The 25,771-nt window shown below is 38.4% G+C and overlaps 1 protein-coding gene across 3 annotated transcripts in view; it reads right to left on the bottom strand.

Annotated features, from left to right (window-relative positions):
- The window catches only part of LOC128744623 (PRL-1 phosphatase), a 110,590-nt gene that overhangs the window by 23,445 nt on the left and 61,374 nt on the right, over positions 1 to 25,771 (bottom strand). The window contains exon 1 of one of the 3 annotated variants that reach the window (XM_053841769.1): positions 10,510 to 11,620. The exons of the other annotated variants lie outside the window; for them this stretch is intronic. The gene's annotated coding sequence lies outside the window, so the exon portion shown is untranslated. Of the gene's footprint in view, positions 1 to 10,509; positions 11,621 to 25,771 lie in introns of those variants that run through there. 3 annotated transcript variants of the gene reach the window in all.

Here is a 25,771-nt window from a genome sequence, read left to right as displayed (position 1 = left end):
ATATAAAACTCTATGCCGGGCCCTTTTGTGTTGTCATCAGCAGAGAATCAGGGAACTTTCAAACGCCAGTTCTATTTGACGAGACAGGCAATGTCGCCCACTAAAACACAAGTAGAGCCTTAAGCATAGCCGACACGCCTATGCCCGTAGGCGGAGGCGTTCTGCTCTTGCGCGAACTTCACAGACTGACTCTGAGACCTCTTGGTCAAATGGCGGGATGTCATATTTTAAATATGTTCATGATGATGATGATGATCAGAAGAAAAATGATAGATAGATCGAATTTATAAATGTGCTTTACCCTGAACATTTTGTTCTACTTGAGTTGTAAAATGTATTTTAGCGAAGAAGTGGAGATCTCGTCAGCCCCGCCTGACACTGGTTGTCCTCAACCACGCAAAAGCCTGGGTGCTAATTCCGTTATCGAAATTTGACCTTCTGTTTTTATACGACATATTTCGCAACCAGCTGTTAGAATACAGGACAGTGCGGGGTCAGTGCTACGATCCTATTGATTCTAACAGCCACTCCCAGCCGAGATTCGAACATACGACGACTGGCTTATTAGACCAGCGTCTTACCTCGAGGCCAACTGGGAGGCACCCACGCACCGCCATCAATTTTCCAACACAAACCACAAATAAGCCAATAGGAACTAATGTAGATACTAGTGTTAGTAATTCGGACCGTCAGTGGTTATCAACTTATCAGGGCTCGAACCATGGAACAATCTTTATCTTACATCCCCTGGCATTTTATTTATGTACTGTCTCAAGATAGTCCTACAAAGTAAATTGAGCGCAGCATGATCCGGCCGTTCGCGATAGTCGACAGAAGCTTTAAACCATAGAGTCGCACTCGCCTCCCAACCTTCAAGAACCAAATAGATAATGCGCAGAATAGATAATGCCAAATTATAACGGAAATCCGTCGCCAAACCCCAAAAACCGATCGCTACCAAGTGCCCCGCTGTCCCCGCAGGCTGCATCGATATATGTTTGCAGCTGCATAATACTAAGCATGCCAACATTAAGACATCAAAACGTTTTTTTCTCCCTTCAGAATTTATAAAATTAACTTAAATTTTTAAAATTGTCTACCTTCCACCATTCTGCAGTGGCTCACTTTACCTGCTCTCACGCTCTCCCTGGTTCGCTTTACCTGAATTTCTTTGCTTTTCGAGCTGGGATTATGCTTATCGTAGGGATAAACGATCAACTCGTTGAAACCGCAATCAAAAGGCTCAAATATTCGCTCGCTACTAGATCAGACGGAATTGTTTCATGTGTTCTTTAAGAAATGCGCTACTCTAAACTGTTGAATCGAGTGCAGAAACTTGGAATTCCAGTTCACCAGATAGATGAAGTCTTACCTTACAGACCGTAGTTTATGTGTCAAAATCGGTTAGGAACTGTTTTGTAATCTGTCGGGGTTCCTCAAGGAAGCAAAGCAACTGTACTTTTCACACTATTCTTCAACAAGCTCTCTATACTGCTACCAGCTGAAGGTTGTCTGGTTTTCGCGAAGGATGTTAAGGTATACCTGTCCATAAAAATCACACTTTACCATTCCAGATTGCAGCAGCTGGTTAACGTGTTTGAGGCGTGATGTATGAATAATTTGTTGACTCTCAGTGTCTCCAAATCCAATGTTATCTCGTTTCAACGCAAACTAAGCCCGATTACTTTCAATTACTTTATTTTGGCAAATGCACTGTAGCGGGTTAAGCGTATTTGTGACCTAGAAGTAAATCTTGGCTGTGCGCTCACCTTTAGTTTGCCCTTTAAAGGGATCATCGTTCACTATACTGTGCACTCACACTCGGTACACTGGTACTCGAATTCTGCTCAATAGCTTCAAGCTCCATAGACACTTTCAAAAGATAACTTTGTTGCAGTTTAAGTGTAGTTTTGTGTAATTTCATTTAGAATAATCTGTATTTTTTTGATTGTTTACAACTATATTAGTGTTCATCAACACAATAGTGTGTCGAAAGCATATTTATAAATAAATAACAAATCACGTTAAGAAGATATTTTATAATATCACTGCTTTGCAAATGATGATTTGTGTTACATTTTTTTTGTTTCTATCAGTAAATACGTAAAAACAGATGTTTACAGTGCTTCTGTTGATAGCACTGACGAGTGACGACCTTTCGCATTAAACTTTGCCCTACAAACTGGCTTTTTCGTTTGCCCCTGAAGGGACGATAAAACATCAGTGACAGACGGAATCCACACGTGCCACCTGTTGAGCCAATAAAGACTTCCATCTGATGGCAGATGCGCAGGACCAGGAAAATGGAATGTTCATAGCTAGCTATTACAATCAGCATTCTTTTGTTCAACATACGTGTACGAAGCATACATACAAACTCGGTGTTTTTTATTTATTTTTAGTATCGCTACAGGCACAATTGTAACAAAACAATCCGAAAATACTAGAAACCTACATAAAACATTCAGTAATTGATAAATTATCCTCTCAGTGCTATCAACAGGAAGCGTGCAACCAAATATAGCGCAAGTTTGCGAAGCCTTCTTCGGAAATGAATTGGATATCTTGTACTAAGGAATCTATTTTCAAACCCATCCGCAACCACACGCAGCACCCGCACGCAACAATATGATTGCCTTCGTCACACTTTGATGAGATTCCTGCTGGCTATATCATCATCATGACGCATTCGACGCAATCAAAACACAAACAAACGCGAACGCCACTACACTTGTACCAGTAGTTGACGTCAATTTTCGCAGAAGCAGTGCCCGATGGAAGGCAAAAAAAATCGGCGGCATGTGGAGGCATTGTTCTTTACTACACCAACAGAACCAGAACAGCGCCCTGCATTCGTGTGGGTAACCGACGCATCACGCGGTTCGCGATTCATCTTCCAAACCACCACTATGCTGGCTGTGGTGCTGACGGCTGATGACGATGAGCCAAACTAGCGACGACACCGTCAACGCTTGTCAATTAGCATCAACTCGTTGTTAAATGTAAGATTTTCAGTCTTAAATGAAATACATTCACTGTTTATTACTACTTTTAACGAAAACAATAAATTTAATTCGTCGGCGTCGCGTGCGACACTTGTTTTGTCAAGTAATATTCATTCACTTGGGTGATTCACATTTTACAGGCAGACTTTAGAATTAGAAATCAGCTGGTGTCGAGCCATTTCGTTTTAATGACTTCAGGTCAGCACATCGAAATTGTCAGCTTCAAGATATTCTGCTTTTTATTTGAGATTTCTATAAAAAGAAATGTTAGGAAAAAAACGCTAACCATGGTTTGTAACTCAAATTAAACTCCTCCAGTCCAGAACACTAAATTCTATTACCGCCCAACGATGTTTGACGTCAGCGTAAAAAATTTGCTACATCATTCTATCGCGTCAAAAAGGTCAAACAAAAGCAGATTTCTTGTTTGATTTGCTATCATCAAACGATCTTTCCGCTACATTGGGTTGTAGTTGATTTTAACATTCTTCTACCTTGCTGATTAAAGTGGGGTCTATTCGCGAATCGTATGAAAAAAAATCCGATCGAGTTGAGTTCAATATGCTGTGAGACTCGTTTTTCCACTGAAAAATTCGTATCTATAAATAAATAAATTGTGTTGTGTCTTCGAAAATAACAGGGCAGAGCAAAATAAAAACATTAATACTAAAAACAGTTGCTAATTTTGCACAGCAGTGCACAAGGTCTGTATCAGAAGTCAAAATTACTCACAACGAAAACATTGCAATTTTAAATAACTCAATAGCATAATTATGCACGAATTATATGCATTCAAACTGGTCAAATGACTATAATGAGTACTAACCTTAAGTTCGATTATCGGTTAACGCTAACGAAGGCATTCCGGCTGAAGTCGATCATTGTAGATGGGTATTAATACGACTTCAGCAGGAATAACTTCGTTGGTCATAACCGATAATCGAACTTCATAAGATTGTTTAAGTACTCATTGTAACCATCTAACTATAGTATTCAATGCATAAGGTTCGAGCATAATTGACTTATTTAAAATTGTAATGCAATGCTATGGGTTAGTGATTTGAGTTACTATTCAAACCATTCGGTTTCAAATTACTTTCTACATGGCATAACCCTTTTTGATGGGTTTATTAATTTAGAACTACTCTCACAGCTAGGCTACAGATAATAAAATTTAGGGGAACATTGTCCCGAATTAGACTGCAAAACTCATTCAAGGTTTTAACGGAGCATTTCTAGGAAAAAATCAGTTGATTTTAGCATGAGATGGTGTACACCAACATTTCCTGATTACGCAATCATTAGACATCTAAACAAATAGTTCATTCCAATTAATACGATTCCGATAACGATACAGGTGTCGGTATGTGTTGTGTGTCAGACTTCGAATATTATCAGTTGATATCAAATTTGTTTTACAGATAAGACAACCTTACATATTATCATTCTAAGAATTTTGGTCGTTCTGATATGGAATGGGGCACAACCGCTAATTTGACATTTTTAACAATGTTAACAGGTCGTAGGAGGTAGGGCACGGGAGGGTATTTTCAGTCCATTAAGCGATGGCATCTATTTTATCGGCCTATGGCCTAGTTCTAGTGGAAGAACAGCTGGTTTTGACGTTCTTTGAATAAGAAATAGTAGATTACTTGCAGTTTTGTGAAAATAGTTATAACATATTAAAATTGTATGTCGGCAAAGTATTTTTATTGGGAATTTATTGGCGCAAGAAAAGGCAAATAGGCTGAATTTAGAAACTTGCTGAAAATACCCTCCCGTACCCTACATTTCAACCTGCTGTTCTAGTTACTGCAGCTACAAAAACAACGCCTAAGCCGATTGCAAAACATTATTGCTAATTCATTTACTCACGGCCATGTGGTAAATCGTTTTGGTTAATGCTCAATACGTGTACGTACATTCAAGTGCATTAATTTAGATAACGAAATGAAAATGTGTACACAAAGTGCTGTTTTTCGTTCGATTGTAATTACGACTAGTTAAACTGCGAATTCACCGACCGCTGTCATTTAATTCCATACAGTATGAATTCAATTGCGCATTTTGGAATTAACCATAATCTCTTCAGAATTTCCAAAATAGGTTGATCAGTTCACACATTTGAATCCAGTTTGGTTTGTACTGATAAGGCACCAGAATTTTAAAAATAATTAGGTATCTTTAAAAATTGTTGATTGTTAATATTTGTTAACAAAAACTTTTCCGTGAAATATGAAAAAGTGTAATTTTTTGTTCGAAAATTGGCTTTAAAAGGGTGAGGGCGAACTCGAAAAATTGGTGTATTTCTAGCGCTTCTAGCACGAAACAGAAGTGTAAGTTGTAAAAAATAATACGAAGCTTGATTTTGTGTCTCATTTGGTAAAGTTTTGCATGGCACAGACTCGTCTCCATCATTCTAGCACCACCCATTGCAAAAGGTACAGCAGTTTTTGGTATTCTCTTTTGCTGTTGCATTCTTGATACTACAGTTTGCCCCTAATAATGCGGCTGCAAACAAGATCGGACCCAATGAGGATGATTTCGAATGATTCCATTAAGACGGTTAGCCTTCCATTTCTATTAGTCGTACTGGTAAAAATATGTATCTAATGCCTGCTAGCACGAGTTATTAAAACTGTAAAATCGTGCTGGTTCGACCATAACAGTGGCCCGACGCCAACGACATTACCCTACTTTTTTCACACTACCCTACTTTTTTTTGAAATTCGCAAAATGAATATATATGCCGAGCATCGGCAAACGATTTTATCTTGAGAAAACAGAGAAGCGAATGGTTCCAGTCGCCTATAACAAATGAGTCACATACATTCCGCTTCATAGCGTCACTGAATATACAAATGTCGTGTGCAACGCAAAAGTGCAAAATACCACCTTCTGCTGCTTCTACAGTAACTAACACTACTTTAAACTGTTCTCTTTTCGTGATGATATTATTTTGAATACTTTCCGGTGTCTCCGGGTATCCCAAAAGCAATGCAATACCTTCAGAACTTGACCCTTCATTATCGACAGACTTCGCAGCCGGTTATTAGAGTACAGGAAAACTACGGGGCTAGCGCAAAGATCTCTCTATTAACTCTGTAGCGGCACCACCCGGTCGAGATTCGAACCTACGACGACTGGCTTGTTAGGCCAGTGCTGGGCTGGGGCAACATCCCATACCAGCAAAATCGGTCACACTCACTGTTCAATATTTAATTTTTGAACGAATTCCGATGGAATGATGAGGTTATGTTCGTGATGAAATTCAAAGCCGATGGATGCGTTATCGAGGAGGCAGGCGAATAGTATATGTTCATGGGGGATGATTCAAATAATCATTTTTTCGCAAATTCTTCAACCACTGCGCATAACACTTTCTCAGAGTGAATGGGTGGAAAAAAGAAAATTGGGTAGAACGAAAAGAAAACCTTAGATGAGACTTTCTGGTAAAACAAAGCTGTGCCGTAGTGGTAAAACACGGATACACACTCGATCGGCAATCGTGAGCCCGTGATGGCAATTTTAAATACCAGAGGCTTTGTTTACTTCTTTCTGAAAAAAAAGTGAAGGATTTATTGAACTATAATTGAATAAGAAAATGTAGTTCCCAACAAATTACCATACAGGATGTTTAATGAGTAGTACATTTAAGTGTACACATATCAAAACATAGTTGAAAAAACGACATTTCTGCGATGGTGTCGCGTTACCAAATGAACCTTATTATATCTACCTAAATAACAATCTAAATCAAAAAGTAAATACTACGAGAAATCGTACATTTAACAGGTATAATTTAAAGCTTATTTAATAGCTTAGTCACAAACGTAATTTTTGCTAGCGGGAGCGAATGAAAGTGGTGTCCCGTTACGCTCGTGGTGTCCCGTTACGCTTCGGAATGTGTCAAATGCGCTATCGGGTATCAAGTTTATTACTTAGAACCAGGGAATCAAAAATCACGAACGCACGAAAGATAACGATATGTCTCTACTTTAAAATGTTGCGACAATGTATGATGAAAGTTTGTCATTATTGCATGGAAGTTAGGACACTAACAAGATATCGTAGCTGTTTATCGTATATACAGATGTTTCATGAAAACCACGCTGTTGCTTGCGAAAAAGACATAATACTGTATGCAATACGTATTGTACGCAACTAAAGCAATCTTAATTATGTCACACCGTGTCGGCAGCGACAGAGTTTGGTAGTTACCAAAATAACATTGTACGCCAGAGTTTGGATCAAAGCAAGCTAGTGATTTTCTTAAGATTTTTGCTGTTTGTACCTTTTGTTCAAGTTGCTGATAAAGTAGATATTGTCTGTAATCAACCGGCTTGCGACACAGACATGTTTTATTAAATACCTGCATCACCAATAACAAGCGCTTGTGAGAGCGAGTGTGCGTCAAAATATATTCTCACCGAAAGTTTTCCTTCTCACTAGCGTGAAGTGACATTCATTTGGTCTATTATTTTGATATCGTGATACATTCTGGTTGCTACGTATAATTGTTTTATAGGCAGAGAATAAATGGTTTATCGCTCTTCGTTTTTATCGGTATTTCTGCGTATGAGCAATGATATTTTGATTCCCTACTTAGAATCGACAAAAAAAACTTGTAACACTTATGTTTCTTTTTCAGACTAAAAATTTCAGCTTGACTGTTAGTGCCTGAAATACTTACATTTGCAATTGGCATTCTTGCGGAATCTAACATTATAAGGGCCTTATTTCATCTGTAACGAAAACTAGGCCCTTGACAGGACGCCATATTTTTCTGGTAAGAATAGCAGCTCGCTCCCTACACGCTTTGTACCCAACTACAGCTAGTGCGAGCACCTCATGAACACTCTATCATGCATTTGTTGTGGGCCCGAAAGAGAAGAGGCGCAAAATTTGTGTTACAAACATAACAATATTCGTAATATAACGTTGTACAGATTTCAGTATTGTGGTTAAAGCCCCAGCGCAACGGTTGACAGTGGTAAATTAGTATTAGTAAATGTAGGCGAAGACTTAAACAAGTTAGACCGGATTGCAAACAAGTAATGTAGCATCAGTAATGTAATTGCATCGCATAGATGCTACATACCTTTAGAGGTACATTTAGTCATAGATTCCGGTTATCTCCGTTATAGTGAATCTAGATTATAGCATCAAAGAAGCTTTTTACGCAAAATTATAGAAAACTAGCATAGTGCCCGATCTTACTCGGGGCGCCTTTGCCTCTCTGTTCGCCCCCTGTTATCCTCTAGCCACTTGTAAATCTGTCTTCTTTGCAGTTATCCCTATAGAGCGAGATTTTTTTTCTTTTTTGAACTTCTCTCTTTTCAATTGTTACCCCCTCTTGCTAATCAGCCACTCGTACAACTTTTATCGGTCCAAGTACTAGAGAAACGCACCCGTTCACCTATTTTATATCAAAGAACATATAGTCACCAACTTTTCAAAAGGACCAATCTGCTGACCGAGTGAGGGTTACTTTCTGCTGGACTAGCATAGGGAAAGAAACCCTCACTCGGTTCGTTTGCATTTGGCAGATTAGCCTTTGAAAAGTTGGTGCCGATTTATGCTTCTAATGAATGTACCATCATGAAAAAAATAGTCACTGGTTTTTTCGTATCGTTTTCATGATGTTTCCCGTTGGAGAATCAATCAAAACTGACGTTTTTTCTAATAACCGGTAGAATATTTGTAGATTGCTTTTTTGAAGCGTAACCTGTAGTTCGTATTTCGAGCACTCGTTTAGAACAAAATAACAGAAATTTATAAACCGGCATTATAGGTGTCTTGTTCGAAAGTGTTCTATTTTTCCTTCTGCACATAGTTAGAGTTTTTGAAGCATTCAATCTACAAACAAATCAGAAAATTCGAAATGACATTTGACGGGAAAATTAAAAATCCTGATTCTTGTCTATTACAGAAACACTGCCCAGTTTTATAAACTGCTATGAGCTTTCTACCAAACCTGTATGATAATAAAATAAAGACTTGTTGTTGATGATGTTTTATTTGAGAGATTTTACACTCTTGTGCATTCGCATCTAAGATACAGACTTGTTTACTATTAAATATGACAAAATTTTCTTTAACGAAGCTCCAATTTTGTTAAAGATTAATAATTCCATAATTGTACATTAATGAGCTGAAAATTGGTGAATGATTTTAAGCCCTAAACTGTTTCAGAAACTGTCAGAATGGAACAGAAGATCAAAGATTGTAGTAGTGCAACCCAACAACGCTCGACTCACGACTACGCGCCGCCAATTCGTAGGAATTATTAAATGATCTGCTTGTGCACCCGCCGTATTCACCAGATCTGTACAATTCTGTTATCATTAGTGCCGGTGGTATTTTCTGTCCCTGGTTGAATAGACAGTGTAGTCCAAAGTTGGTTGTTTTATCGTCAGTGTGAACTGCTTTTATGCAGTTTCTTGTCATTTAGTTACGCACTTCACACCAATTTTCTGTGATTCCTTTCTAGAGTTAGAAATGTTTTATTTTTAATTGGTGTATGCATAAAATGCATAAAACGTAAAATATGTGAATTCATAAATAGCAAAATAAAACCAAATCGATACCACACAGAACACAACGGTTGAACCGAAGCCAAAGTTCGAACGGTGAAACTAACTCACAACCAGGGTCTTTGTGATATGTACGGATAATTCATCATCGATATCGAGTTCCGCCATATGAAACTCATATTGTAATTTGCGGCGCCGCTCGAGCGTATCCAGTTCAAGCAGGCGAGAACGATCCGAATAAGAAAGAAGATTAATGGAATCATGCTATTTAGCTAGGATATGTCCTTCAACAAAGACGGACGTACAAACCTTTTCTGTGCACGCGTTAGGTTCGTAGATTCTACGAAAAGGCTTCCGAGAAATTAAAACCGTGCTTGTGTTTTTCGTGCTTGTGTTGTATAAGAGAGAAATGTTTAATACTTGCATAGGTACAACGAGGGATTCTTGAAACCGCGTCCCGTTTTTTTTTTGCAACGGGTAGTCGACCACCACTCTAGCGTGAATGATATAATATTCATCAACTATCTTAATGAAGGAGAAACTACTACTAGAATATGATATACATCATTAGTAGAGCAATTGAAAATGACATCTTTGAAAAAATATGTTACAACACCCAAAAAGTGTAAAAAAGTTAACATTTTGTAATTCACTACTGAGCTGTGTAGTTTAAATGTAAAGAAAAAGGTTTGTTTTCTTATACAATTAAGCATAGATACCATTTAAATAGCAAAATATTCACTGTGATCACTCGATTTCCTCTTAGTTTTTGCAGTAATATGAATCAGGAAATGAAAAGTATTACAGGCCAAAAATACAGTTATGTTGACACGCCATGAAAACATTAGACACAATTAACCATCTTTTGTCCATTAAAGCATCTTTTGCCCAATTCAATTTCATGAATAGGAATTACCAATGTTACATTCTATTCAAATATGCTTCTGTCGGTACTGACTGCCACATACCTTCTTTTTCTTCTCAGCGACAAAAATAAACGATCGTCAACGACCTACTTTTGCTGATCGAATTTCCGCAAACCGTTTCCTTCCGTTCGTTATACCCTCTAACTTAGCTTCCGCTTGAGAGCAGCCACAATTTCAGACTATCACTTCCAGTAACGAACGAGATAGAGCACACTACACTTTTCAGTTTACCGCACAAAAAAAAACGCAACCTTTCGTCTTCTTCTATCGTCTACCGAGCTACAAGCGCAACTTGTCTCGTGGCACTTTTCACTCGCTGCTCATGTTACACTCTCCTTGAAGAATGCACTCGATTGCAGGCTGCGCTGATGGTGCTGGTGATGCTGCCGATGCCGCCGTGTATGGCGAAGCGACGGATCAAGGCTGACCGCGGTTGGAAATTTGACCACGGTTTCGCGAACAACAGCGTTGTAGTTGACTTTGGGGGGACCTTGCCGTCCCGCACAGTCAGTCATGTAAACCAAAGGATTGAGTAGGAGAGTTTGCGAAAATTCGCCGCACACTCGAAACTAGATGCTGATCTAGATGTTACTGTCCGCTAATACCGGTCGTCCCCACTTCCAAAGGTGGCGTCGTCGACAGCGAAGATCAACTTTCTAGCAAATCTAAGCACTTTATTTTTCTCAAAACCATTAACCGACCGGGAGAAACTTGATATTTTATCCGCTTTCCGAAACTTGTAAATTGAACAACTTTCGCATCAACGAACTAGTGAATGGCCAGTAAATTTCAGTTTGAACTTGATTTTCTGGAACATATTCCGCGCTGACATCGACAGTGTCAGTGGAAATTCAAATCTTCAATTGAGTCACTCTACAATTAATAACCTCGCTTCGAATAAATGCAGTCGGTTACTAAACCGACTAAACGCATTCACAAACACTCGCAAAAAAGCTGATAACCTGTTGCACAACTTGGAAACCAAATCAAAACTTTTCTATTAGATTTCCGCATCAAATTGGCCTTCCGTCACGAACTACGGCGCACAGCCACACTAACACGTCAAATCTTCCGCTTTAAAAGCTAGAGGCGCTTGGATCCAACCGCACTTGTACTATGGTGAAACGATAATTCGATACTGAACTGTCGACCCGCGCGAGGAACGCTGTGAAGTCAACCGTCAACAGCAAACGCGAACACCCCACACACGCCGTGTGCCTGTATAGCCTACCAAAAACCACGCGTCTCCACTGACACCATTGTGTTGCGAGGAGATGGAGAGCGTCGCTCAGCCACCCACCCTACCAGCCAGTAGTGGATCATAGAGGCATCACTGGGTATCACATATAGGTATAGCTGTGTAGAGCCATTGAATTCTCGCCAATGTGCGACGGGCCGAGCGGCGTGAGGGGCCAGCCAGTCACTAACAACCGGATCTCATTTTCTACCTCTCCGGTAGAGTTACTGAATACAGTAACGTCATACTCGGAGCACGGTGCGCATGGTGGGCAAAATCAACGTGAAAAATGGACATGCTGAAAGAGCACATTAAAGACTTTACAAAAGATATTAAATTGCCTATACAGGAATCCCCCGAATAAGCGCAACGCAATGTGTCAGCTGTCCATTATCCTAAAATGTTGATTTTTGGTAATTGACTAGGTTATACCAGATACTAACAATGTACATAAAATCAACTTTATTGATTAATGGACAACTAAGAAATCGCCGTGGGCGTACATCACTACCCACCGACTTATTCAGGGAACTGCTGTACTTCAAATGTTGAGAAATTTAAAATGCCATTTTTGGTCAAATCAGTTTTCAATATTAAAAACAGAAATTTTCATAAAAATTTAGATTGATCTTAGATCTTAGAGATATGGCCTACAATTCAGGACAACAACTTTGGTTACTGCCGTTTGAAATATGTCATACGGTTAATAAAGGGATTGAAGAGTTTCCTTTTTATCCAGACCGCTGTCGTTGAAAGGTTCACTAATGCGCTCCATACTGCCCATGGATGCATAGTTGACGTAACGACAAACACCAGCATTGTTGAGAAAACGCATTTTTATAGAGAAAAATGTTTAAAGCCATATAATCTTAACTGTATACTTTTTCAATCAAATAATCTGTCAATTTAGTAGAGATTGTTAGTCAAAAGAGGACCGATGGAGTTTCGTGATTCATTTCTCGGTTATTGTATTTAAAAAAATACATACGCCAGTTTATGCGAACGAACAGACTGTTTATTCTCATAGCTTAGCGTAAAACCCGTGAAAAGCAGGTTGCTATGCTAGATGATTACGCGGGGAGTTAAGTCAACTATGCAGAGTAGCTCTATTTTTCCAAATTTCTTAAATATTTACGAACAAACAAATGTTGTTTGAGCATTGGACATGTATATTAAATAGTTAAGCCGAAAAAGTACATTTTGGTCATTTTGGTTTTTACGTCAACTATGAATCCATGGGCAGCATAGGGGTTGGGAGAAAAGTCGGGTTATTATAACTTAGTTCGATTCGCGGTCTCCCACTTTGGGTAAATAGGTACGTTATACAAACTTAATAAGCGTCGCTTCAACGATCCTCCCGTACCTAATTTCCCGCTCATTCCCTTCACCATTTTGCACGCGCCCTACCATGCACGGGTAGAAATCTTATCTCCTTATCTTATCGTTCTTACAAACCCCGTCGATAAGCAAGTTGCCCGAAACCGGTCGGTAAAAGATTCAAATGTATTTTTTATGTTTGTAAGAACGATACGTGTCGTGCCCCGAGTTAATACCATAAAGTTTTATAGGGGCTGTTATATCTAGATGTAAATTCGATTTATTGGGTTAAACCCTCTCGAGATTCTGGTACTACAATGAACCTCTCGAGGCACGTATAGAGAGTAATTAAAGAAGACGATCAGTCTTGATCGATACTGCGACCAGATAACAAGTGTCTTGTCTTATGATAATCTATATCACGGCCCAGGTTATTTTAATATAAAGTGAAGTGAAGTAAAGTAAATATTTAATATATTTTAACTGGCGACGAGGTAAAGCAGATTTTGGAAAGCTCAAACGGATTGTAAAATCTAGAGTGAGCCGAGTAAGTAAAAAAAAGCGAGTTGGTAAGAACGCTTATTTTCATCGTAGACAGTCTATTTGTACTAAGGGGACATTATTTTTAAAAAGCCTTAGAAAAGTAGCTGTTGCGCGATCCGTGCAAATATTAACGGATATAAAATTATAATCTATTCAATATATAAATATAAAAAAAAACGTAAAAGAATATAATTATATCACGAGGTTTGAAACTAAAGTCCATTTTGTTTTATATCTTTTATAGCATTCGATAGTAGTTTGACCTTTGAATAGCCCATTGTTCACCTATTGTTCTCAAGGAGATAAGTTTTGATAAGTGACGCTAATCTGATAAAAGTTTGGATAAACCTCATAGCGCGAGTGTACTATAGCCCGATTTAGTTCACAATCAAAAGAACAGTGAGAGGCTTACATGCTGTATCTCATCTTACGTTGCTCAAAGGTCTGCTGAGACTGTGTGATCGCAACTGCATCATCCAAAGTAACTCCTCATCGCATCAAACCGTAAGTCATTCATTTTATTGCTCTGTTTGACGGTGATATTTATATCTCACAATATGTCTATGATCGGTTCTTTGGACCATTTTATCGAAGGCACGTCCTTTACGAACTACGTTGAGCGTTTAGATTTTTTAAGTACGCTGAATGGCTGGACGGAAGAGAAAAAGATATCGGTTCTGATTGCACTTTCGGGTCCGGTTGTTTACGATAAACTTAAACTAATTTTTCCAACGACTGACTTGAAATCGCTGTCGTATGAGGAAATGGTGAAAAAGCTCAAAGAAAGGTTTGACAAAGTTGAACCCGGAATGATGCAAAGATACCGATTTTATAACAAATTCCAAGGGTCAGGGGAATCTGCGGAAAATTTTATTTTGGGTGTTAAGCTTCAAGCAGAGCATTGTAATTTTAAAGCATTCAAAGAGACGGCCATACGTGATCGTTTGATAATGGGTTTATTCGATCAGCAGTTACAAAAAGAATTACTCAAGGACGATGATTTAGAATTGGCAGTTGTTGAAAAGAAAATTGTCGATAATGAGCTTGCTGGGAATAGAGTAGAGTTAATTAATGGGCGTGCAAATAATTTCGCAGAAATTCTTTCCATTAAAGACAGGTTGGGCAGAAGGGATAATGGAAGTTATCCGCACAGATATGACGGACCCTACCGGGGTAGAAAATTAACTAGGTCTGATTATAAACGCGTTGGATTCCGTGGTAGATCAACTTCTGATAGCCGGACTAGAAATTCTTATGTTAATGCTGTTTGCAATTATTGCAAAAAGAAGGGACATTTAAGAAGAGATTGTTATAGCTATAAAAATCGGAATTCAGTGAGATTTGTTGACGAAAGCTCTAGGGATGAGCATACATATGATTTTAAACGCCCTGGTGAGCATGATTCTTCTGATGAGACAGATGGATTGGAATGCATGATGATTTCGTCTGTTAATAAGATAAATGAACCTTGTATAGTGAAAGTCTTAGGGGAAATGTGTATAATGTGCCCCCCCTAAGAATAAATGGTTATATCTCCGTTATACTTCCCCAAATTAACGTTACAACTACGTGTATATGTTGGTGTTTAAGCTGACAACCAATTGCAATTGTTTATTTCATTTAGTATTGTGGAATAAACATGCTAGGAATTATTTAATAAAAGCACCTAAATGTTGTGTTTCTCGTCTGCGCGGGGTAAAATGCCCCACCTGCGGTATAATATGCCCAATACGGTAATTTGAGTATTTCTACCAGTGACAGACCAACTCTATTTTGTAGAAAGTAAAACTATTTCCTTTGTTTTGCAAAATATCGTTATTTTATGTAAAATAAACCTAGTTTCGGCCTTCTGGTGCACTTTTTCTTTTCTGCATGGGGCACATTATACTGCAGCTGTGGCGTTTTGTACCGGGTAGTTGAATTACCTAGAATTTGGACGTTGGTAACAAATTATTCCCACCACGGCTGCTCTACAATACTAATTGAATTAAATAATGGCACTTGGCTTCAACTTAGATCTGTTTACCTATGTTTATAGCCACATTTGCAAGGGGGGCAAATTGCACCACCGCAAGTGGGGCATTTTGGCCTGCTTTTACTTATTTGAAAAAATATTAAATGCTAAAGCAAATCAAGCGTTTCATACCGTTATTTTTGGCAGGGATGTCTTTTTGAAGTTCACTTTACGCAATCGAATCGCAACAACCGGTTATTTACAGATTTTGACAAGAAAATAGCTTATGGAAATGACGCCAAAAGTTACATCGGAAGCTGCTCAAAAACAAATTTATTTTTGTTTTGTTTTAACAGCATGTGACAACTGTCATACTTGCATAGTAGGCTAGTTCCATCAAATACTATGGTTTCTGGGTGGTTTTGCATTTTGATTTCGCTTGTTTAGCGAAAAACGAAGGGGGGGCACATTGGCCAGGGGGGGCACGTTATACACATTTCCCCTAGTTGAGAATACAGAGTTACGAATGGAAATAGACTCGGGATCGGCTGTTTCAGTAATAAGCGAGGCGGATTATGTTACACATTTTGGAAAAATTCCACTTTCTGCTTCAAACAGGCAACTTATTGTAGTCAACGGTTCTCGTTTGCAAATCGTAGGAGAGTTGCTAGTAAATATTAAACTAAATAATATTAAGAATCAGCAAAAATTAGTTGTGTTGAAATGCAGCAAACAATTCATTCCTTTAATTGGACGCTCTTGGCTTGACGTTTTCTTTTCTGGATGGAGATCAGGTTTTAACAATTGCTCATCTGTGAATAGTCTCACCGAGCTCGAAGGTATTAATAACACAGTTGCTAATTTAAAAATACAATACAAAGAAGTTTTTGATAAAGATTTTTCCGAACCGATTTTAGGATATGAAGGGGACCTAATATTAAAATATGATCAACCTATTTTTAAAAAGGCGTACACTGTTCCGTATAAACTAAAAGACAAAATGATACAGCATTTGGAAATGTTGGAGAAGCAGAAGGTGATTACACCCATCAAAGTTAGCGAGTGGGCATCACCGGTGATAATTGTTGTAAAAAAGGATCAGGATGTGCGCATGGTTATTGATTGCAAGGTATCTTTAAATAAGGTTATTGTACCTAATACTTATCCACTACCACTAGCACAGGATATATTTGCTACGTTGGCGGGTTGTAAAATATTCTGCTGTCTTGATTTAGCTGGGGCATACACGCAAGTTTCCTTATCCGCAAGATCTAAGCAGTTTACTGTCATAAACACCATAAAAGGGTTGTTCACCTATAATCGCCTTCCGCAAGGCGCTTCTAGCAGCGCGGCGATATTCCAACAAATCATGGATCAAATTCTACAAGGGTTAGATAAGGTTAGCTGTTACTTGGACGATGTCCTGATTGCAGGGAAAAATTTTGATGAATGTGTTAAAAATTTAAGATTAGTTTTGGATAGGTTAATGAAGGCCAACATTAAGGTAAACTTCAAGAAATGCAAATTTTTTGTTACTCAACTTCCCTATTTAGGACATCTTATTACGGATAAGGGGCTTTTACCATCTCCCGAAAAGTTGTCCACAATAAGTAATGCTAAAAGGCCTAACAATGTGACAGAATTAAGAGCCTTTTTGGGCTTGATTAATTATTATAATAAATTCGTACCACATCTTTCTTCTAAATTAAACAGTTTGTATGCGTTACTAACCAAAAATACCGAATACAGTTGGTCTAAGGAATGCGAGCAAGCGTTCCAAGAAGGGAAAATGACGTTGCTGAATGCAAATTTTCTAGAATTCTACGATCCTTGTAAACCTCTCGTTGTGGTTTCGGATGCCAGCTCATATGGGTTAGGTGGTGTCTTGGCCCACGAAATTAATGGAACTGAGAAACCTATTTGTTTCACCTCATTTTCGTTAAACTCAGCCCAAAAACGTTACCCAATTTTACATTTAGAAGCCCTGGCTTTGGTTTGCACTATAAAAAAATTCCACAAATTTCTTTTTGGGCAAAAATTTAGGGTGTACACGGACCATAAGCCGTTGGTGGGCATTTTTGGAAAAAGTGGAAACAATTCATTATTTGTGACACGAATTCAAAGGTATACAATGGAGTTGTCTATCTATGAATTTGATATAGCGTACCGAGCCTCATGTCATATGGGAAACGCAGATTTCTGCTCTCGTTTTCCCCTCGATCAAGCAGTCCCAAAAGGGCTAGATATTGGCAATATTAATAGTTTAAATTTAACAGATAGTTTGCCTTTGGATATGCCATTGATTGCAAAACATACTCAAAAAGATCCTTGCCTGTCAGTGATTATGGGGTTCATCCAAAAAGGATGGCCTAAAACAGTGGACGATAAGTATAAAGATTTTTACTCGCTAAAAACGGATTTAGAAGTTATTGAAAATTGCCTAATATACCAAAATAGAGTAATTATACCTAGTGTTTTAAGGAGTGACATTTTAGGCCTATTACATGCTAATCACATTGGCATCGTCAAGATGAAACAATTATCACGACACACGGTTTTCTGGCCTGGCATTAACTATCAGATTGAAGAATTCATAAAAAGGTGTGAAGCATGCATCAAAATGTCCACTGTAGCCACGAAGCCTAATCATAGTAAATGGATTCCTACCACTAGGCCATTTAGCCGTGTTCATGCGGATTTTTTTTATTTTGACCGCAAAACTTTTCTTTTAATTGTAGATAGCTACTCAAAGTGGGTGGAGGTGGAATATATGCCACATGGAACAGTCGCGGGAAATGTCATTAAAGTGTTCATGGCATTTTTTGCAAGGTTTGGCCTTCCAGAAGTTGTGGTAACGGATGGCGGGCCACCTTTCAATTCCAAGGAATTTTCATATTTTTTACAGAAGCATGGCATAAATTTTATGAAAAGTCCTCCATACAACCCAAGCAGCAACGGGCAAGCAGAGAGACTAGTAAGGGTGATAAAAGATGTTTTTAAGAAGTTTTTATTAGATCCAAAAATAAAACCTCTGGACTTACCTACTAAGCTCAGTTACTTTTTGATTAATTATAGGAATCAAATAACAACTTCGGACGGTTTTCTACCTTGTCAAAAGGTATTTTCATATGAGCCAAAAATTATGTTGGATTTAATTCATCCAAATAAACAACAAAAAAGCTTTTTAGAAAAACCTCAGGATACCAATCAATGCAACCCGTCGATGCAAGTAACTAATCTAATTGACGATCCATTTAATAAGCTAGTGGTGGGAGATAAAATTTATTATAAGAATTTTAGAAAGACTGACATAGAAAGATGGATTAAGGTGAGATTTGTTAAGAGAATTTCTAAAAATGTTTTTCAAATCTCACTCCACAGCAACACGATTATGGCTCACAGGAACCAGTTGAAACTAATTGGCACGACGAAAACCAGATCCACCAGCCTGTTGGTTACAGGAGACGCACGGAATGGAAAAGCGCGTAGCGGGTCTCAGCATGATGACTCGTTGACCGAACTTCAGAGGACGACCACAGATTTGTCTCCAGGATACTCGGAGCATGCACGAGAGAATCCAAGCGAACCTAAACGAAGTAAAAGGAGTCGTAGTCCGGTAATAACCCGAAGTCGTACTCGAACACGCATGGAAATGCCATCGAAAAAACGAACTAAATTAAATTCAATCACCGATGAGTGAGTTCTGAGTTAACCCAAAGTTATACTTTTATATGAATATAAGTAGAAACGTAGTTTTATTGTACACATAAGAAAAACAAATGCATGCTATTTCTTCAGAAGGAAGAACTGTTATATCTAGATGTAAATTCGATTTATTGGGTTAAACCCTCTCGAGATTCTGGTACTACAATGAACCTCTCGAGGCACGTATAGAGAGTAATTAAAGAAGACGATCAGTCTTGATCGATACTGCGACCAGATAACAAGTGTCTTGTCTTATGATAATCTATATCACGGCCCAGGTTATTTTAATATAAAGTGAAGTGAAGTAAAGTAAATATTTAATATATTTTAGGGGCGTACCCCAAGGAAGCCATATTTGACCTTTGCGATTTTGAATATTTTTGAATAGTCAGATTTTTTAAATACCATCAACATCTAAATTAAATAGATTGAAATGAGCATTGTTTTCAATTCATAAACAAACCCAAAAAGTTTGGTTCAAGAACAAAAAAGTCAAAATTTCTAAACTCATGGAAGAACAGTTTCGTTCATTCCGCAACCCACTGTGCAAGCAGTTTCAGTTTCGACGTTTGACTGTGTGAATGAATGAGCTTAGCACAGAAGAGAACGACTATTACGATTAGCTGTGAGACTACACGATGCGATGGTAAATGGTTACAGCGTGCGGTGCGAGGGGCCTCGTACAAGATGAGAGCACCCGGGCCGGGCGGTGGCAGACATGACGTAGATACAGACCGGTATTTCTATGTGTTGAAGATGTCTAGGGCGGTTCCTGATCGAGTTTCAATATAATAACTTTTCGTCGTACGATGTGACTTTAATTAAATTGATTGTACTTGCAATCGTTCAGAATTATTCAAATGTTTGATACGGTGACGTTTACGATCCTCAGCCAAGCACAATAAAGAATTGGAGTACAATAGACAATAACCATGTCAATTTAAATTGAACACCATAAAATCTTTTTCTAAATATATGACAGGACAATGAGCAAGTAGATCCAGTACCGAAGCAACTTAATAGAGAAAATCAACAAACAAACCTTCATTTTATATTTACAAGAACACAATCAGCAATGACTGGTTTATTCACACAAAAATCTACACTTCCATGACATTGAAATCACGAAACGACGCGTCCCCTGAGTGGACAAATCAAGGGACAGCAGCCAGTGAGTAAATAGCAACCTCATCATCAGCTCCTCCGGCATCCATCAAATGGTTCTGAAATTACGCTATCTCTCGCTTATTTGCCGGCTAAATGAAAATCACAACAAATGAATGAGAGTCATTTTAAATGTGAATTAAACCATGCCACAGTTTAATATATGACACTGACTGGGACTAAACGGCAGGGTTACAACCTTGAACATTGCCAAAATAAAAATGAAGTGCTCATGTGATCGAAACACAGATATGCACACAAAGTATATTCCACGATATTAGCTGGTAATACTAGGGAAGTCAAATTAACCGTGCCCATCGAAAGGCAAGGGTCTTCGGAAGAGAAATCACTCTGGGGCCAAAATGAAGCTTCATAGCACTCGACAGCTACACGAAAATATACTTATGTCTACAAACTACGAGAGTAGCAAGAGCAATCATGAACAAAACACACCTAATTAAAGATGATCCGAGCAGTAAACTCCGTATATTGATAGGACGGGCATATATACCTGCGACCTCTTGTGGCTTCATTTCGCGCGTCCTCCTCCTGCAACAGTTCCGGCGTAACCGTCATCAGATAACGTAACAGCCCATTGAAAATAAAATGTTTTAATTTACGTAACAGTGCATAAATGTATCCTCTTGTAACCTTACAGTACATATCTTCAATAAATTATATCAAAGAAATATTGTAATATCATAAACTATTTATCACGAAAAACTTACAAACGCGAATAGAGTTGATTAATAGACAACTTCACCCTGCCAGTTTCGATTAAAAAGCTTACTTTCGAAACGAAAGTATAGCCTTTCTTCGACGGGGAAGGAAAAAAGTAGACACGCAAAGTGAGGATGATCCTACACACTTATATAGAAGCAATTGAAATTTTCCATCAGCTCGTGTAGCTTTTCCGCGAAATACAGCTGTTGAGACGTAAATCATCGGCACCTGTCAGCGAACGTTTTGCTGTTACGAATGGTACCTACTCTAGTAGTTCAATTCACTCCTCTATCTGAAGAAGGAGTGTTGGCACGCTAACCGCCTTCAGATGAATATGTATATTGAAACTAATTACTGCATTACTGACACTAAGTGTAGTTAGGTCAATTTGCTGCGTAGTTCAACTAATGGCGAATATACATAACAAATGTGGGACAACACGCTAGTGGAGTACAAAGCGGTAAAATTTATGACTCAATTTACTTATAATGAAGCTCACTTTTTGAATTTTCGAAATGTATTTACACACCCATCATTTTCAACTCTAGCCATTACTCTACGATTGGCTTAGCGTTTAATTCAATTTCGTTCTAAACCATTATTAGGGTACGCAACTTCGTTCGTTCGTTGAATTCGTCTTCTGCCGATTCAACCAACTTGTTATACGAGTTGGATTTAAGCATATGCCCACTCAACTTTTCCAAGCATCGACCCTCGGCTCATCCCAACTCAACCTTGATTTTTGTTGGTCATGGGTTTTTTCACACTAAACCTAAACAAGCGTTGGCTCGTTGGGCTATACCAAGCTCAACATTTTCGTCGATCCTTTGCCTTGATCATCTACATCGTCTTTTCGACAACCTCCTACACGCTACACCATCGCTTCAAATGCTAAACAAAAATTTAGCCTAAACTCATGTTTTTTAGTCTTGACCTTGAAATGCCGTAAACTCCGTTTACGCAAGAAGCTGCCAACACTTTGTTCCATTTTCTTTTTTGTTTCTGATTTAGGGTATTTTTCGAAATTATCGTATAGGTTTGGGCCGAAAAATCTCAGAATTGGACTTATTAATGAAAACAATATTTTAAAAAACAAAGGTTTCCTATTTTTCCGGAAAACTCCTAAGAAACTTTTCCGATTTTCTCAGACATCACCTATTCTCAAAGTTTATCTCCTTTGAGCGTCTTCTTTCACATATTTAGTCTTCGGTGCATTCCTTTCTAGCCCAATCCTTTACTTTCCAGTCTGGTGTGAATTACCTGCGCCATCGCAAAGTTCCTGGTTATAATATCAAAGGCTAAAGCCGCTTGGTTTAGTTTGAATTTTATAAAGGTTTTATTGCGGTTTTAATCATTAACTTTGGTTTTAATATGGTATTTCGCTTATTTTACCACAACAAAACTAAAATTATTTTGCGCCAAAATTATTTTAAATTTGCTCTAAGTGTTTTTGCGAGAAGGCGTAGCAATACAATGGCGTACCCAGGGATGGTTAGACCACTTTGACTAAATATCGATTCATTTGACAGTGTCGTCTTAGCCGAGCAAAATTTGACATAGCTGTGTATGGAACCTTTGTACAACTAGTTATTATCTACAATTTTGTTGAATGAACCATTGCAGTAGCTTTCCTAGTTACGGTGCTACAATGCTAAATGAGCTAAATGAACGTTGCAAGCATTGTAGCACCGTAAATACAAAAGATACAGATTGCAGATAATAACTAGGTCTACAAATGTGCCATATACAAGTTTATCAAATTTTGCTCGGCTGAGACGGTACTGCCAAATGAATCTAAATTGAGTTAAAGTGATCGAACCATCCCTGGGCGTACTAATACAAAATTAAACTGTGGTTGCTTCTCATCCCGCAGTAAATCTGTTAATTTTCAGAATACTTGAAGAATACTAGAGTTCAACACCGGAAACATTTTTGTATGCTGGGTCGTATCGCCATATGGCATAAAAATTCATTAAATCAACGCGTGAATTGCAGAAAGTATTATCAGTCGGTTTTCATGCCACAGAATGCTACTAGAATGATTTGGCTAGAAATTGAGATTGACTAATCGAATGTACTTATTTTGTTTAAACAACTGTATTTCAACAAATGCAATTTATAAAATAAATTTTTTATTGATTTGTAACAAAAACCATTTGAAGAGTACAATAAAACTTAAACTATGGTACTTGAAATATGAATATCTATTTATTTCGGTTCTTTTACAATAAATGTCAATATAATTCATTTTGTCGTCGGTGTCACTGGTTAATAGGACTTTACAGGGTGAGCTTAGGACGTGTTTAATTGAAGATGGGTTAATCATGGATGTGTCTGCATATTTTTCATTTAGAGTGCAGTCAAATGTTGAATTTTAAATTTTGAAGAACCATTTACTTCCCATCACCAGAACAAAAACGAATTCAGCAAAAGATTCAGGACCGTCTCACAAGGCGAAAGCTACACGGGTTTAGTGTGAGAACAATTTTCCGGATGTTATTTCTTCGAAAGAGCAGCCTGACTCTGCGCCCAATTTGAATCATCTCGACTTCTATATATGGGGTTACCTGCTAGGCTAGCTAGGGAGCACTAAAGGATTGACTGTGGATGAGTTTTTTAAGTGTACATTTTCTTGCACTCCAGGTTGTCGCAATGGATTCCTTTTATCGCCTGTGGCTGCTGCGATTATTGTTATTATAGTAATTGGTACTTGAAAATGACCTTATTTTAACGAAGTGTTACATTTATTAGTGGAGATATCTGTTGTAAAAGTTTTGTATTCAGTGTGTACAGCTTTAGAGGTTGAATCATTATTAATTATATTGTGATAAAATGCTAGTAATTCAGACCTCATTTTGTTAGGATTAAATTTCATCCTGATTGGGGTTTCAACATGTCTCATGATGGCAACAGTCAACGGCAATAATATTAAAAACTTGTATAAACAATTTACACAATCAATATGTCAGCAATATACAGCAGCACTACCTCATTTTCCACATTTTGGTTTGCTATTTGAGATTTATACTGAATTATGTTATGCATAGCTCCATCACTTGTGTAGAATAGATCATGTTCTGCTTTTGTTTACAGATATAAATTATAAATTAAAATTTAAACATACATTAATTTGGACATCGTCTAAACAATCCAATTCATCCAGTCGCATTCGTGCAGAAAATAATCCTTGGAAAAGGCATCCCTTGGTTCACCCGAGACGATATTCTATTTTAGAGCTTAAAACATATACGGCTATTTTCGGCAAACCGGCATCAGTCCAAACTGAACGTTCAGCAAATTGAACCTGGCTGGCTGTACTGCACCCACGTTCCCAACCCCACGGACTGACTTCTGCAATGTCATTTTCACCCGAAGCAAGAAAAAAAATACAAAACGCCAATCATTCCGGCGATCATCGGTTGCCCGCCGTTCGCTCGAAGCGAGTCGATCTTGGCCGGGCGACGTCGATGACTGATGCTGTTCGGTGTTCATGTGACAGGGCTTTTTGCGCATCACAAATCAAGCGAATACGTAAGTAGGGAGTGTGGTGAAAGCGAAAACAGAAACGCCATTGTTATCTGCTTCAGGCGATAATTATGGCGCACGCTGTGCGCTAATCTAAATACTAAACAAAACATTCGCGAAAATCGCTAATGTGCTGGAGGTTACGCGATGACTTGAAATTGCGTCGATTCTCTGACAATGTCAAGAACATTCGTGTGAACGGCGGTATGTACAGGCCGTCGGGTAAATTTGCACTTCGTACTTCTAGGGTACATACTAATGTATACAACTCGTAGATATTTATCTCGTTCTATTTAAAAATTCTCTAGTCAGAGTGTATCTGCGACTTTGAGAAGATGCACGACCATAAAGACCTATGGTATTGCAAATTGCCTTGTGCTATAAAGATTGTCGCTGTATAAACCCGTAACGATAATGAGTACCATAATGCGTCAAAATTACGTGATGATACATTAATATTTCTTCTGAGTCGTACAATAAAAGTTTCAACTTTCTGAATCGACTAGACGAATTACTAAAACCCGTATAGTGCAAATTTATTATGAAAGGTATCAAAATAACCTAGCATACTACCGCATCCGTGTCAGCTCTCGTCTACTCTATAACTGCTAACACCCCACAACATACGAGCATGCATAAATAGTGGCGCGTGCTGTCGTGAGGGCTGCACTCATCGATTTCTTCACAGTCTAAACAAAGAACCAACAGAACAGATCAGCGGCACCAGCCCCGTCACCTCTCGGGTCGCATCGCTCGGTCAGTCGGGGTGATATAACATTTCAAGCGATCAAGCGAATATGAGCCGTTATCGCTACAACAGAGTCCGGAATCGTAAACTCAACAACGCGAACTTTGAAAGAAGATCACCAGGCAAGGGATCATCGGGGGAAAGTTCGCATGCTGCCGCGGCGGGGATGCGGCCCAGTATAAACAAAGTCGCGAAACAATATAGCTTGCGCATGATTTGACGTAATTTGATCACCGCAGGGATGCATCTAAGGTGTAGCACAGGGTTGTAATTTCGTTTGTTAGCAAACGAAACGCGCTGGAATTTTATTTTCACGGATGCAAAATATCTGAATAAAATGTAGTTTTATAGTTCCACCTTGGCAGAGAAATTTTTAACAGTGAACGCG

This window comes from Sabethes cyaneus, chromosome 3 (genome assembly GCF_943734655.1).
Source record: "Sabethes cyaneus chromosome 3, idSabCyanKW18_F2, whole genome shotgun sequence".
NCBI classification, from domain to species: domain Eukaryota; kingdom Metazoa; phylum Arthropoda; class Insecta; order Diptera; family Culicidae; genus Sabethes; species Sabethes cyaneus.
The sequence above is the reverse complement of the archived record's forward strand: the minus strand, read 5'-3'. Positions and strand labels throughout refer to the sequence as shown.